This window comes from Lactuca saligna, chromosome 2, assembly GCF_052625555.1.
Source record: "Lactuca saligna cultivar CGN05327 chromosome 2, ASM5262555v1, whole genome shotgun sequence".
Lineage (NCBI taxonomy): Eukaryota > Viridiplantae > Streptophyta > Magnoliopsida > Asterales > Asteraceae > Lactuca > Lactuca saligna.
Window position 1 is genome coordinate 6,686,198 of NC_136418.1, and position 15,524 is coordinate 6,701,721.

The following is a 15,524-nucleotide window of genomic DNA, read 5'->3' on the forward strand; positions in this document are numbered from 1 at the left end:
TCATGAATCATATACACACATCATGCACTTGACCTAGTAGTAGAAATTAGGTCAAAGTCACATAGAAACTTAAGTCAATGTTAAAGACTAGGACTAGTATACTTGATTCCTCAATTTCGCTTGAATCTCGGAATCACCACATAGAATGCCAATAAACCGATAAAATTAAATTACAAACATTATTTCTAACTTGAATAAGAGTTAGAAAACACAAAAATAATTTGAAGTCTCAAAATTTAATTAATTTTGATATCCAAGACTTACAAACTCTCAAAAACCCTAAATGCCCTAAAAACTCATATTCACAAACTTTAACCTTAAAAATTCTATAAAAATAATTATGAAGCTTCTAATATTACCTTATAATAATTAAAATTATAAAAATGCATTTAAGGAAATAAAATTTAACTCATTAACAATTACTCTTAATTTATAAGTCAAAAATCAAGAGTTTTATGCATAAAAACTAGGTTAAGGTGCACATTTTATAAAAAGTTGGATAATTTTTATAAAAGATTTGAATTTTTATAAAGAAAAATGAAGGAGAGAGGGATATTATACCCTCAAAAGTCGGATTCCCCTCTCTCTCCTCACTCTCCTCTTCCCAACACACTCAATCAATTCCCCCCTACACTCCATCTTCTCTCTCACTCTACCCCTCATTCTCTCTCACACTCTTCATCACTACCACTCCATTTCTCTCTTCATTTCTCCATACTCACGAAAATTTCCAGGAAACAAGTCCAATAACACTCATGATGCTCAAAATATTCATCATCTGGTGGTGTTCATTAAGGTAGAACACGATTTCCTTTCATTTTCCTCCATGTTTTCAAGGTTTTTCTTGCATTTCATTCTTCTTCTACACCTTTCTCTTAGAAAAACATGTGTGCATCTTCATTCACTTCAGTTTTGATGATGATGGTGGTAGTATTTCACCCAAAAACAACATGCATGTTGTTAATGGTGAAATCCAAGGACCAAAACCTAAGTCAAAATCAACATAATGCACTTTTCTACAAGTTTTGGGTAAAAATCACCACATGCACTCTAAGTTTTCTTTCAAAAACGATTTTTGAACATTTCAAACTCATGAATGAGCTTTAAACCAACATGCATGTGATGATCTTCAAGCTTAGATGCTTGATGATCAAAGTTTGTTGTTAAAAGCTTTCAAATATGTTAATGAAAGATTTATTTCCAAATAAATATCTAAAAATCATTTTCTGACCAAATCCGATTTTTCCCAGATTTTCATCAACAAAATAACATGCTCTGTAAATTTCCAGAAGATAATTCATTTTTCTTGAATTATTATAATTAATGCAATAAAATAGGGCAATAAATCATATAAAATACTTCCAGAGGTATATAAATCCGGAATAAATTCGTGGATGACCCCTATGGTGAGTAATGACCTCTCATTAAATTGCATCGATTTATGTTGCTTTTTAGTATGATTTTAGATTTTCTTTTTGTTTGGGTATAATAAATCACAAAACCACTTTAGGGAGTGTCAAAATTGTATCTAAGAATTTTCCCAGCTCTTAGCTGTGGTTGGAGACTCAGACAAATAATTGCAGATTTTTTCATCATGCCTTCCTATTTTTCCCAAAACATAATGTTATACAGTAGGAGGTTACCTAAAAAGTTTACCAAAACATAATGTTATACAGTAGGAGGTTACCTAAAAAGTTTGATGATTTTTCTCTACTGTATACTATTTTTCTCCTATTTTCTAAGTTAAATACACTTAAATACACTTAAATACACATAAATACCCAAAACCGGATTATACAATATGAAAACCACTTTTGGTATTTTTCACAGATTACTTATATTGTAAATGATGTTATAAAAATTTTTGGTAATTTATTTTAACTGTTTATTATTTATTCTTCAATCAATGAATATATAAGGGGATAAAACAAGTAAAAATAGAAATACCCACTGAAAAATATCTTTTATATTTTTCCCAGCCTAGTTATGTATAATAACAGTTAAATAAAAAGTTTGGATAATTTTGGAAACTTTTTTCTATTTATTTCAGTTTTTATTAAAATAAATGCTCAAAAATCATAAAATTTAGTTAAACAGTTTAGAAATAAATTTTTATATTTTTCCCAGCTTAATAATGCTTATTAACAGTAATACAAAAAGTTTGGGTAATTTTGGAAACTGATTTCTATTTTTCATGAATTTGTATCTATTTAGTGAATTAAATATAAGAAAATTGGTTATACATATCTATAAACCATGAAAATTTATCTGGAAGTCTTTTAGTGTAGTTAGAACCAAAATCTGAAGTTTGGTCATTTTTATTAACTTTTTACTATTTTTCCATGATTTTATGATTATTCAAGGAATTAAATGGTGAAAAATAATTAGACAAATCAAAAAGTCAAGAAAATTTATCTTAAGGTATTTGACTTCAATTAAAACTGAAATGCAAACTTTGGGAAATTTTAGAACTAAATTGATTTAGTTTTTGAATATTTAATCATTGGAACACCTCTAAAATGTTAAATATTAACATTCCAATAATGGAAATTTTTCCACTTAAATTGTTATAGAACAATTGATTCTTTGAAACTTAATTTCCATAGAAAAATGTTTGTAACTTATCAATATTAAATTTTGACACATTATTGGCATAATTCTATTGTAGTAGTAAGTATACTAGTGTTAGATTTCTATTAGAGACTCACTAGCGAATACCATTATTGTAGGAATCGATAGTGGTACGAGTGGATCTTAGCTCAAGGCATCATTTGCATCATCTCAATGCATATTGTGAGTATTCAAGCAATCCCCTATACTATTTTTCTGTACGTTGTATTTATTTTGACTTGTATGAAACTTGGTTGCTACATTTCGTATGTATGTGTATGTTACTTTAATTCATGAGGACTGTATCGCGGTTAAGTCCCTGGAATCTCTAAACACAAATCATTAACTATTTTGAGCCTATGGTTATTATGGATAGCGCTATCAGGAGGTAGACAACTCCTCACTCGCACGATTCGCTTGAGTGCATTTTACCATTTTATACACTAAGTTTACAATACACATAGTAGTCAATAGGGCACGATTCGGTCATTAGGCTTGGGTTGTGAACTCATGAATGGAAACTTGATGCACATACTATTCTTTATGCACATACGGAACTTGTATTCCTATGTTAGCAACGACACTTGTATACTTATTTTAGCAATGAAACTTGAATACTCATTTTAGCAACGAAACTCATTACTCATTATAGCAATAAACTCGTTTATCAATTATAGCAATGAACTTTGTTTCTCATTATAGGAAGGAACTTTTATTACTGAAAACTTATATACTTGTTTTAGCAATGAAATTGTTTGCTCCTTGTAGCAACAAAATTGATTGTTCATTTTAGCAATGAAACTTGTTTACTCTTTTGAGTAACGGACTTTATCTTCCATGAGAATATGAATGTTGCATCTTATTTGGGCAACATACTTTATCTTTCATGATGACAAAGAACTTTGTTTTTGTACAAACTTATTTTCTCAATTTAACAATATACTTTTATTATTGGAAACTTTATCAAAACATTGATTTCAATTCATGGAACCAATATTATTTTGTTTATCTGTGAGTACTCACCAACTATTTTTATAGTTGACGCTCGTTTTACATGCTTTTTCAAGAATCATCAAGTAGGTGGCACTTAAGGACACATCACTTTTAGGAGCATTCGCATGTGTTGCATTTCAATTTACGTTGTAATTTCTTTTAAAAGTTGTTCAAACCCGTTTTAAATTTGTAATGGTTTTTAATACTATGGTTGGTGTTGTCTTTAAACTTTTGCTATGAAACCCTTTGTACTGGCACGCCTCGTGTTTCCGCTTTAGCGGGGTGTGACATATATATTTCCAGAAAATTCAATTTTAGGTATTAAAAACGAATTTTGGTAATAACCCTAATCAAACCATGATATGGAAATCGAAAAATCAGGGATTTGACAGCCCGACTCGACGAGTTAGTGCAATGAACTCGTTGAGTAGGCTCAACTCGTCGAGTCCCATAAGGAACTCGTCGAGTCCCATGAGGAACTCGTCGAGTCTGATGAACAGAGCGACGAATCTGTTCCATCCTCCTTTGGACAATTCACAGAAGCATCAAATACAACTAAAAAACATCCTAGGCTCTAATACCACTGAAGCGTTTTGAGCATAACTATGTGTTAATGCAACCCTAATTGCTTTAGATCTAAGTTTTTCACTAGTTGAACATGTAATTGAATACCAAAGCAATATAAACCTAGATCTAGCATACAATTTTGAAAAATCATATAACAAAAGGGTATTTGATGATTACCTTAACTTGTTATGTAGATCCTTGACTTCTGAAAGCTTAGTACCTCAAATGTTACCTCCAATGGCTTACAAACACCACTAGAAAAAGGATGAGATGAGAGAGGAGGGAAGGCTCTTAGATTTTCAGCTAGGGTTTCTTATTAGCAAGCATTGGCCGAAAATCCCAAGCCTAGGGGTTCCTTATATAGCTGAAGGCTGCTAGGGTTTCTGGAGGAAACCCTAATTTCCTGCTTAGGACTTAAGCAACCCATGGACCCTTTCCAATAGGCCTTGAACGAAATCTATAGGGCCTCCCTATACGATTTCGTCCATTCCTAATTAAGGAGTCCATCAACCCAGTTTCACAACTATCAATGATTTCCAAAACAACCCCTATTCCGTTAATCAGTTCTTTTAATCCCGAAATTAATTTTTGATTAAATACTAATTAAATTACATGATTTCTAATTAATATATTATTTTCATAATACATTAATAAATCAATTTATTAATCCAAATAATAAATTTAACCTTTCTCTCCAAAAATCATCATGTCAAGTTGTTAAGGTGAAGGCAACCCAAAAGGACCATGCTACTATCAAATCAAGTACATACCATATATAGTTATAGTCTTAGACACCTAATCCACAACAACAGCCTTGGAACCTGCCTCGCAGGACCATATCGAAAGGAATGATCCTCTCGCGACCTGTAACAAAAAAACAAATCATATATAAGGGGATCGGTAAAGCCCTGACTTCACCCTATCTAGATTTATGTACAAAGGGGGGGGGGATATGCAGACTCACAATCCTTCTCCACAAAGAACTGAGGCATCATCTGTAACACCGTAAATTTTCAATCAAAAATTTCATTTTTAGAATCTCATAAATCCCATCAAACACAAGTTAAGAAAATCCCAAAATGTCAAATTATGAAAACATGGGATCATAATTTATTTAAAGACCCTCCGGGATCCCCAACATAAGTGTGTTGTATGTGTACAATCAAGTCGGTGCCTTCCTATGATCCCGAGAAGTAAGTGACACACATAACACGGTAAGCACAAAGCTTAGTGAGTTCCCCAAAATACCACACTTTAACTCATTAGCCTCTCATGGCCACGATCGAATAAGACCCTCCGATCAATGTGTCTTAGTGGGACCCTCCAGTCCCACAACTCGGGTGGACCCTCTGGTCCTAACTCAACAGGCTCAGAATAATACATAACATAAATTACAAGACATAAAGCAGGATATCACAATACTCAATATAACACATATGACCCTTAGTTCACACAAGGATTACCACTCTAGGTAAGTATAGTGAGAAGACTCACCTCGTAAGCAAGCTAGCAAATAAACCCGAACACGAATCCCGAACTAGCCTCCACCTAACACATAAGGTAAATATCTCTAGTTAATACTCTATTCACGACTCGAAACAAACCCAAGTTATTCTCTCCATCTCTCTAATTCTTGGAGTGATTAAAAGACCATTTTACCCCTCCATGGTCTCCATTCCTCATATTTGACCAAACCCTAAAGTTAACAGAAGTCAACTCGAGTCAACGGTCAAAATTGTCCCCACTCGTCAAGTGCACTCATGCAACTCGTCGAGTCCCCTCGTTTCCTCAGAAGTCTCATGAACGTCCATCTCAGCTTGTCGAGTTGATCTCCCAACTCGCCGAGTTATAGCATAAACAAGCTTATCGGGATAAACCCTAACCGACTCGTCTAGTCGGTTCATCGACTCATCGAGTCCTTTCAGACTATTTTCTTATTCAGACGTTTTTAAGGCAGAAAGCAACCCCAAAATCTAGATCTAACCTCTTAAGGATCAATTATCATGTAAAGCCACAAGCTTTACGTCCATGCATGGCACTTAGGACTTAGAATGCCCAAAAACATGATCTAATAAGGGTTTTCACTAATGAGCTCTATTATGGATGAATAAAGCTGGGACTTTTGGACTCTTGGGACCTCACAAGGTCTAGATCTAAAGTCCAAACCTCTAGATGAATCGAAAACACTCAAAGCCCCAAAATAATGGATGGAAAAAGCCCTAAACTCCATAAACACGAGATCTATCCAACATAATGAGAAAGGTGTCGACTTAGTACCTCTTATAGAAGCTCTGGACGAAACAACAACATATATGAAAGCCCCTTCTCGTTCTTTTCTTGAAATCCTTCCCTTCTCTTCAAAAGATGCACTAAAACACCCAAGGTTTATCTCAATAACTTTCTTAGCTCACTACCAACGATTAGGGTTTCTCTCAAGGGTGAAGGGTGACTGGTGAGGCGGAAATGAGGGTATAAGACCCCTTAAATAGGCCCCAACCCCGGGGATTTAGGGTTTCACCACACAACACCAACTCGGCGAGTCGGCTCTCTGACTCATTGAGTCAGCTCATTAAATCATGAGGTTAAAACGACTCCACTCGACGAGTTAGGCTCACAACTCGTCGAGTCACTCAAAAATAAATACATAAATAATATACCTGGGAGCCCAGATGTTACAATTCTACCCCACTAGAATCGGAATTCGCCCTCGAAGTCATGCTCTGGAAATAACTTCGGATACTGCTCACGCATCTCGTACTCCGGCTCCCACGTCCACTCGGATCCCTTCCGATGTTTCCATTGGACCTGAACCAAGGGTACCACGTTGTTTCTCAACACCTCCACCTTCCGGTCTAAAATCGCTATCGGCCTCTCAATGTAATTCAGGCTTGCATCCACCTGAATGTTCTCTAGGGATACCACTGCTGTCTCATCGGCTACACACTTCCTCAACTAAGACACATGGAAGGTGTTATGGATCTGGCTCAACTCTACTGGTAGCTCTAATATGTAGCCTACTCTACCTACTCTGGTGATCACTATGAAAGGAACAATGTATCGGGGCCCCAGCTTGCCCCGTTTCCTAAATCGGATCACATGTGACATCCCCAAAATCTCGGCCAGAAAAGACCGATTTTCACTTATGCTTTTAAAATAATTTCAGAGTAAATCCTTTTGATTTGAAAGATTTGCGAAATTCGTTCCCAAAAACAAAGTATGATAAAATAATATTTACCAAAGCATTTCATCAAGAAATGTATTTTCATTATATAATCAAAACTCAGGATGTCATGTTCCGATACAGACCATAAAGCATAAACGATAACATTACAAGTTGTTCAACAAATATATACATATACAGACTTGCAAACAAAAAAACTTGATGATTCATCCATCTTATGCCCTTGCACCACTTCCTGTAATACAAATAAAACTGAGTGGGTCAGGATTGGGAGCCTGGTGAGCATATAGGGTTTTCAACCCACAATAAATAATTATATTTAATTCCACCAACCAACAATAACCCAATTACCCATTCCCGTTATTCTCACTTTACATCCCTAAAACAACTAACATATGGGACCTAGTCTAGAATATTTCATCGGGGCGACAACACATGCATTCAGGGGTTTCCCAGCAATATATGTCAAATAAGGCAACCATGAGGGGGATGGAGTACAACGAATGAACACCCAAGTTCATTAACACCTACAGGTGGCGAACCTGCTAGCGTTCCACAGGACTGTTTAGAAAAGTCTGTGGTCATCATCTAAACTCTGCTAGATGACTGAATCAAAACAACATCGAGGCCTCTCATCTATTTATCACACAACTATCTACCCATGTTCTACCCAATATATTAGTAGATAAAAATATATATTTTTATACATAGTTTAAAACCTGTATAGCATTTTCATTCAATACATATTCCAAACAACAGATGAGACACATACACATAACACGTATTTCATAGAGAATAAATCATATCTATGAGATAGAAGAAAGTGAATATACATTCACGCATATAACAACAAAATATACACATAACACGTATTTCGTATAAAATACTTCATAATTATGTGTTAGAACAAAGTAACTACACACTCACTTGATCAGAAGATGATCGGACAACACTACGGCTTGTAGAAGTAGTATTCTTCGGTAGATCTGGAAGATCTTCACAAAAAAATCGGACTCTTCGCGGGGAGAGCTTCGGCTCAGGAATTGCACTTCTCGGGATCTTCGGGGCTTCGGGACTTGCTTCGGGACTCGGGATTAATACCGGGGCTTCGGGATACTTCTAGCACGCAAAACGATGCAAAACGGGAGAGAGAGAGAGAGAGAGAAGAGAAAAAGAGCAAAACTCTCGGCTGCCCTCGCAAGCCTTTTATAGGAGGCTGAGGCCTCGCATTACGCTGGGCGTAATGCTCTACGTGAGGCGTAATGCCTCGGAAACGTCACTACATGCGTCATCGGAGCACTCGAGTCTGAGGCGATGCATGCATCGGGGTACGCTGGGCGTAGTTCGGATCGGATCGATGACTCCCCCCTCCTTCGGATAATATCGGGATTTAATAATTAAATTTAAATATTAATTATTTAATAAACTTCGAAAATTCATATCTTCTTCATACGAACTTCGTTTTCGACGTTCTTTATATTCACGTGTAGGTGAGACTACGCTCTACAACTTTCGTTTAGACTCCGTCGGCTAATTTTGACTTTTATTTTTATTATTTATTTTTAGTAGGCCGGGACAGGAAAACTCCGTTATAAATTCATAACTTCTTCATCCGACGTCCGTTTTCGCCTATCTTTTCATAGTTTCACTACAATTAACAAGGTCTTCGATTCTCTGTTTCGGCTAAAAACCGCTCGGTCTCAAATCGAGTATTCGGGTTGCATACTGCTAAGTCGAAACTTCGAAAAATCATAACTTTCTCATACGAAGTCAGATTTGGGCGTTCTTTTTATGCACGCTCTCGGTTTAATGAACTCTACGACTTTTGTTTAGATCACTAAGGCTAAATAGTTCTCTAACGTAAATTTCACTTTTTACGTCATTCAGCGTTGCCGGTTCTATCGCGAAACTTCGACAGGTCATAACTTCTTCGTTATAACACGGATTTCGGCATTCTTTATATCTTCGGAATCCTTGTTTCAACCACTACATCTTTATGCAAAGATATCGGGCTTATCCTACACTTCAAATTTGACGCTTATTTTATTCTTAATTCATTAAATTATAATAATTAAGAAAATAAACACATAATTCACATAATACTCAAATATTTCATCATTAATACTCCAAAAAGAGTTACAAGGGTTAACCAAGACTATTACATCAACGATAATGCCTAGCATGGAAACGCGGGCGTTACATCACCCCTTTCCAAGGGGATACCTTCAGGAGAAAAAAATCTCCAACCTGGAGCTCTAGCTCGGATCGTCGGCGATCCGTGTAATTCTTTTGGCGACTCTGGACTGTCAGAAACCTCTGCCTGACCTGTTGAATCTTCTCGGTCGTCTTCAACACTATCTCAGTGCCACCCCATTACCCGCTGCCCTACTTCTCCCCAACAAATGGGAGTCTGACACCTCCTCCCATAAAGAAGCTCAAAGGGAGGCATACCGATACTCGCATGATGGTTGTTGTTGTAAGAAAACTTAGCCAAGGGCAAATAAGTGTCCCAACTTCCTCTGAAGTCCATAACGCATGCACGCAACTGATGGGTTTTGGTCACAAGAACATCCTATGTGCTCATACAAACCCTAATGCTCGGATCTAGGTTTCTCTATTGTACATGCTATTCATCCAAGACTTTAAACCCTAGATCTAGCATATGATAATCAATATTAACATAAGAATGGGTTTAAGATATTACCTTGATTGTTATGTAGCAATAACAATTGAAATTCCTCCTTGTAATGACTTTAGAAAGCTTAGAGTCACAAATGTCACTCCTCTAATGGTTCACAAACACCAAGAGCAAGAGGATGAAGAAGAGAAGAGAAGGAGGCCACCCAAAACGTGTGGAAACCCTAACCAATTAGTTCACCACATTTTTGGGGCATCAGGGTTCTTTAAATAGAGAGGCTATTAGGGTTATCTAACAAGGAAACCCTAATTTGGATGCTTAATGTGACATCCCCTAATTTCTCGGCTAGAAAAGACCGATTTAATTTATGCTTTTTAAAATAAAATCAGAGAAATCTTTTTAAAAGATGTTGCGGAATTGGTCCCCAAACAACATATGATAAAAGTTTATCAAAATCCTTCATTAAGAAGGTATATATTTTCCATATATATCAAAACCTCGGGATGTCATGTTCCGATACAGATCAAAAGCATAAACAAGACATTATAAGCCTTTCAACAATTATTTACAACTACTGGCCTATAATTCAAAATCTCTCATCGTCCTCCGACTATGCTCGGGGTCCACTACCTGTAATCATAAAACTGAGTGGGTCAGGCTTGCGAGCCTAGTGAGCATATAGGGTTTTCAACCCACATTAATAATATACTTTTTAAGTTCACCAATCAACAATAACCCTGATTACCCATTCCCGTTGTCCTCACTTTACGTCCCTAAACACCTATCACAAGGGACCTAGCCTAAGGAATATCATCGGGATGGACACTACTGCTAAGGGGTTTCCTCAGCCATACATGTCCTTAAGGCAACCATGAGGGGGATGGAGTATGACAATGAACATTTAATTTATCAACACCTACAAGTTGCGAACCTGCTAGTGTTCCACTGGACTGTCTAGAAAGTCCGTGGTCGTCATCTATACTCCGCTAGATGACTACAACAACAACAACAACAACAACAACATCGACATCGAGGCCTCTCACCTTTTTAACACACATCAACTATTTCATCTACCCATGTTCTACCCAACATATTTTGTAGATAAAAAGCATATACAGTTTAAAACTTGTATAAAACATCAATTCAACAGTCACCTCAATTAAACAATTAATATATTTACACATAACACGTATTTCAAGGTAAATACTACATATCTATGTGTAAATTGAAAGTAACTACACACTCACTTATTTTGATGAAAATCGGGCAGCAATCCGTTTCCTAAAACAATTGTTTCTAATAAAACCGGGAGTTTTATTGAGAAACCGGGCTCTGCAAAAGTCGGGCTTCGAAACCGAAAAGATAAATTTTTCGGGCTTCTCGGGCACTTCGTGGAGTATTCCGGGCTTTACAATCGATACCGGGGCTTTGCGGGATGTTAAGATGAAGAAAATATGGGTTTAGGGGTTAAATATGGCAAAATTCTAAAATTACCCAAGAGGTCTCGCACCCTTCTATTTATAGGGGCGAGGCTTCTGATCGGATGGTTAGGAGGAAGACACGCGTCGCAGATCCGAAGCTCGCAGAGGAGGTGGCTCGCACGAGCGATGTGCATGGCTCGCACATGGGTCGCACCTGCGAGGGCTCGCTGGCAGCTTCTGATTGGACCGCGGCCTACTTGTGCACCTGCGAGGTTTGGAGCTAGGCTATGCGAGGCTCAGAACTAGGCTGCACACGCGTCACTTCTCGGATGTGCCACGGCTTCGAATGACTCAGCAGCTCGGTGACTCAGCAGGTTGGTGACTCAGTGGCCTGGTGACTCACCAGGACACGTGGCACTTTTTCAGCGAGGGTGACGTGGCAACTCGTGACTATGCGAATTTTCTCGATTTTCGCGCCAAAACTTCTAAAATCCATAACTTTCGCATACGAGCTCCGTTTTTGACGTTCTTTATATGCACGCGTAGCTAAAATTACGCTCTACAACTTCCGTTTAGACTTCGTCGGCTAATTTTGACTTTAAATTTTATATTATTATTTTTTAGCAGACCGGGACAGGAAATCCGTTAAAAATTCATAACTTCTTCATCCGACGTCCGTTTTCGTCAGACTTTTTACCGTTGTGCTCCTAATGACGAGACCTTCAATTCTCATTTAGGTTGTGTCGGCTAAAAATCGCTCGATCTAAAATTCGAGTTTTTAGCTGTCTACTGCTAAGCTGAGACTTCGAAAAATCATAACTTCCTCATACGAAGTCAGATTTGGGCGTTCTTTTTTATCGAACTTCTCGGTTTAACAAATACTACGACTTTAGTTTATATTACTAAGGCTAAAATGTAGTTTATCAAAAACTCACTTTTTACGACATTCAGCACTGTGCCGGTTTTGTTGCGAAACTTCGACAGGTCATAACTTCTTCGTTATAACTCGGAATTTGGTATTCTTTATATCCCCAAAATCCTTGTTTCGACCACTAAAACTTTATGTAAAGATATAGGGCTTATCTCACACTTTAATGTTGATGCTTATTTTTATTCTTAATTAATTAAGCCCTAATAATTAAGCATAAAACACATAATTCACATAATATTCACATAATTCCTTTTCATCTCTTCAAAATGAGTTACAAAGGTTAACCTAGAATATCAAATCAATATAAATGCCTAGGCTAGAAACACGAGTGTTACAATTCTCTCCCCCTTAGGATGATTCCGTCCCCAGAATCACATATCACCAAACAATTACGGGTAGCGACTCATCATGTCACTCTTCGTTTCCCAAGTGAGATTTGGTCCATTCGTATGTTTCCAGCGCACAGGCAATAAATCGACCATCTTGCGTCGCAACTTCATAGTCTTACTGTCAACGATTGCCTCAGGTTCTTCGATCAACCTCTTGTTTTCATCCAGCCTTAACTCAGAAATCGGAATTATGTCGGGCACATCTCCTGTGAACTTTCTCAAATAACACACATGAAAGGTGTTATGAATACCCTCCAGTTCTTCCGGTAACTCTATCTTCGATGCTTAATTCCCGATCCTCTGAAGAACTTTAAATGGTCCAATAAACCTTGGACTCAACTTCCCTCTCTTACCAAATCGTATAAGTCCCTTCGACGGCGAGAATTGAAGTAAAACCGAATCTCCAACTTCAAAGGTTATCGGTTGTCTTTTCTTGTCAGCATAACTCTTTTGTCAATCTTGAGCAGCTAACATCCTTTCCCTTATCACTTTCAACTTTTCAGCAGTCTTATGGACTATTTCAGGTCCCATAAACTGCTTTTCCCCAGCTTCCAGACAACATGATGGCGTTCGACACTTTTCCCCATACAAAGCGTGATAAGGTGCCATCTTAATGCTTGAGTGGAAACTATTATTATAGGAGAATTCTACTAAAGGTAAGTGTTCATCCCAGTTACCTTGGAATTCTAGGGTACATGCTCTCAGCATATCCTCCAATGTTTGAATCGTTCGCTCGCTCTGACCATCGGTTTGCGGATGGTAAGCTGTACTCAAACACAACTTGGTACCCAATTCCTCTTGTAGACTCCTCCAAAATCTCGAGGTAAAACGGCTGTCACAATCGGATACAATCGTTAACGGAACACCGTGAAGCCTCACAAATTCCTTCACGTAAGAATTCACAAGTTTATCCATAGACCATTTCTCTTTGGCTTCTATGAAATGCGCACTCTTAGTGAAGCGATCAACGACCACCCAAATCATGTTGTGACCGTTCCTTGTTCTGGGTAGTTCAGTCACAAAATCCATGGTGATGTCTTCCCATTTACCCATGGGTACGAGTAAAGGTTCTAAACTCCCATACGGTTTCTGATGTTGTGCCGTAACCCTAGCACAAGTTACACACTCGGCCACGTACTTAGTAACATCAAGCTTCATCGTTGGCCACCAATAATAGGGTTTTAAATCCCTATACATTTTTGTACTGCCGGGATGAATCGAGTACATGGTCTTGTGAGCTTCTTCCATCAGAAGATCTCTTACTCCGCCCGTCTTAGGTACCCAAATCCTATCTTGGAATACCTTCAACCCTTGGTTGTTTGTACCGAACACTAATGTTTTTCCCAAACGTTCTTCCTTTCGGTCACTTTTCTCTAAAGCTTCCTCTTGAGCTTTCTTTATACTTTCCATAATTGTCGAGACAACTTCAATTCTCAACGCTCTTGGCCTTTTCTTTTCAAGGTTTACCTTCCGACTGAGAGCATCAGCAACCACATTTGCTTTACCAGGGTGGTAAAGTATCTCACAGTCGTAGTCCTTGAGTAACTCTAGCCAGCGTCGTTGCCTCATGTTCAATTCCTTCTGATTAAAGAGATATTGGAGACTCTTATGATCAGTGAAAAGTTTACACTTTGTTCCATAAAGATAATGCCTCCATATCTTTAAGGCAAATACTACCGCTGCCAACTCCAAATCATGAGTGGGGTAGTTCTTTTCATGTTCCTTCAATTGCCTCGATGCATACGCGATCACTTTATCCCTTTGGGTTAGAACACAACCTAACCCAACTCCAGATGCATCGCTATAAACTACGAAGTCATCAACTCCTTCGGGCAATGAAAGAATCGGTGCTTCACACAATCTCTTCTTCAACTTCTCAAAGGCTTCCTTACGCTTCTCATTCCAAGCATAAGTGGCTCCTTTGTGGGTCAAAGCTGTTAATGGAGTAGCAATCGAAGAAAAGCCTTGGATAAACCTTCAGTAATATCCAGCTAATCCTAAAAATCTTCGAATCTCCATAGGACTTTTTGGTTGTTCCCACTTCATTACAGCTTCAATCTTTGCTGGGTCAACCATTATTCTTTCTTGGTTAACCACATGACCTAAAAATTGGACTTCTTGAATCCAAAATTCACATTTGGAGAACTTTGCACATAGCTTCTCCTTTTTCAGGACTTCTAACACTTCACGTAGATGCTTTTCATGTTCCTGGTTGCTTTTCAAATAAATCAAGATATCGTCTATGAATACTATCACGGATTTATCTAAGAATGGTTTACAAACCCTATTCATCAAATCCATGAAAGTTGCTGGGGCATTGGTTAGTCCGAACGACATAACCAAAAATTCATAGTGTCCATATCTCGTTCTAAAAGCAGTCTTTTCGATATCCTGTTCTCTCACCTTTAGTTGATGGTATCCCGATCTAAGATCGATCTTCGAGAAATAGCTCGAACCCTGCAACTGGTCGAACAAGTCATCGATCCTTGGCAACGGGTACTTGTTCTTTATCATCACTTTGTTAGCTCTCTGTAATGGATGCACATTCTCATGCTTCCGTCTTTCTTCTTTACAAATAACACAGGGGCTCCCCAGGGCGATGAACTAGGTCGAATGAAACCTTTATCCATTAACTCCTGAAGTTGTGTCATAAGTTCTTTCATTTCGGTTGGCGCTAATCGATAAGGTGCTTTTGCTATCGGCGTCATTCCTGGTAACAAGTCGATACGAAATTCTACTTGTCGATCAGGGGGCAATCCGGAAAGATCTTCGGGAAAGAGTTCTGGATAATCAC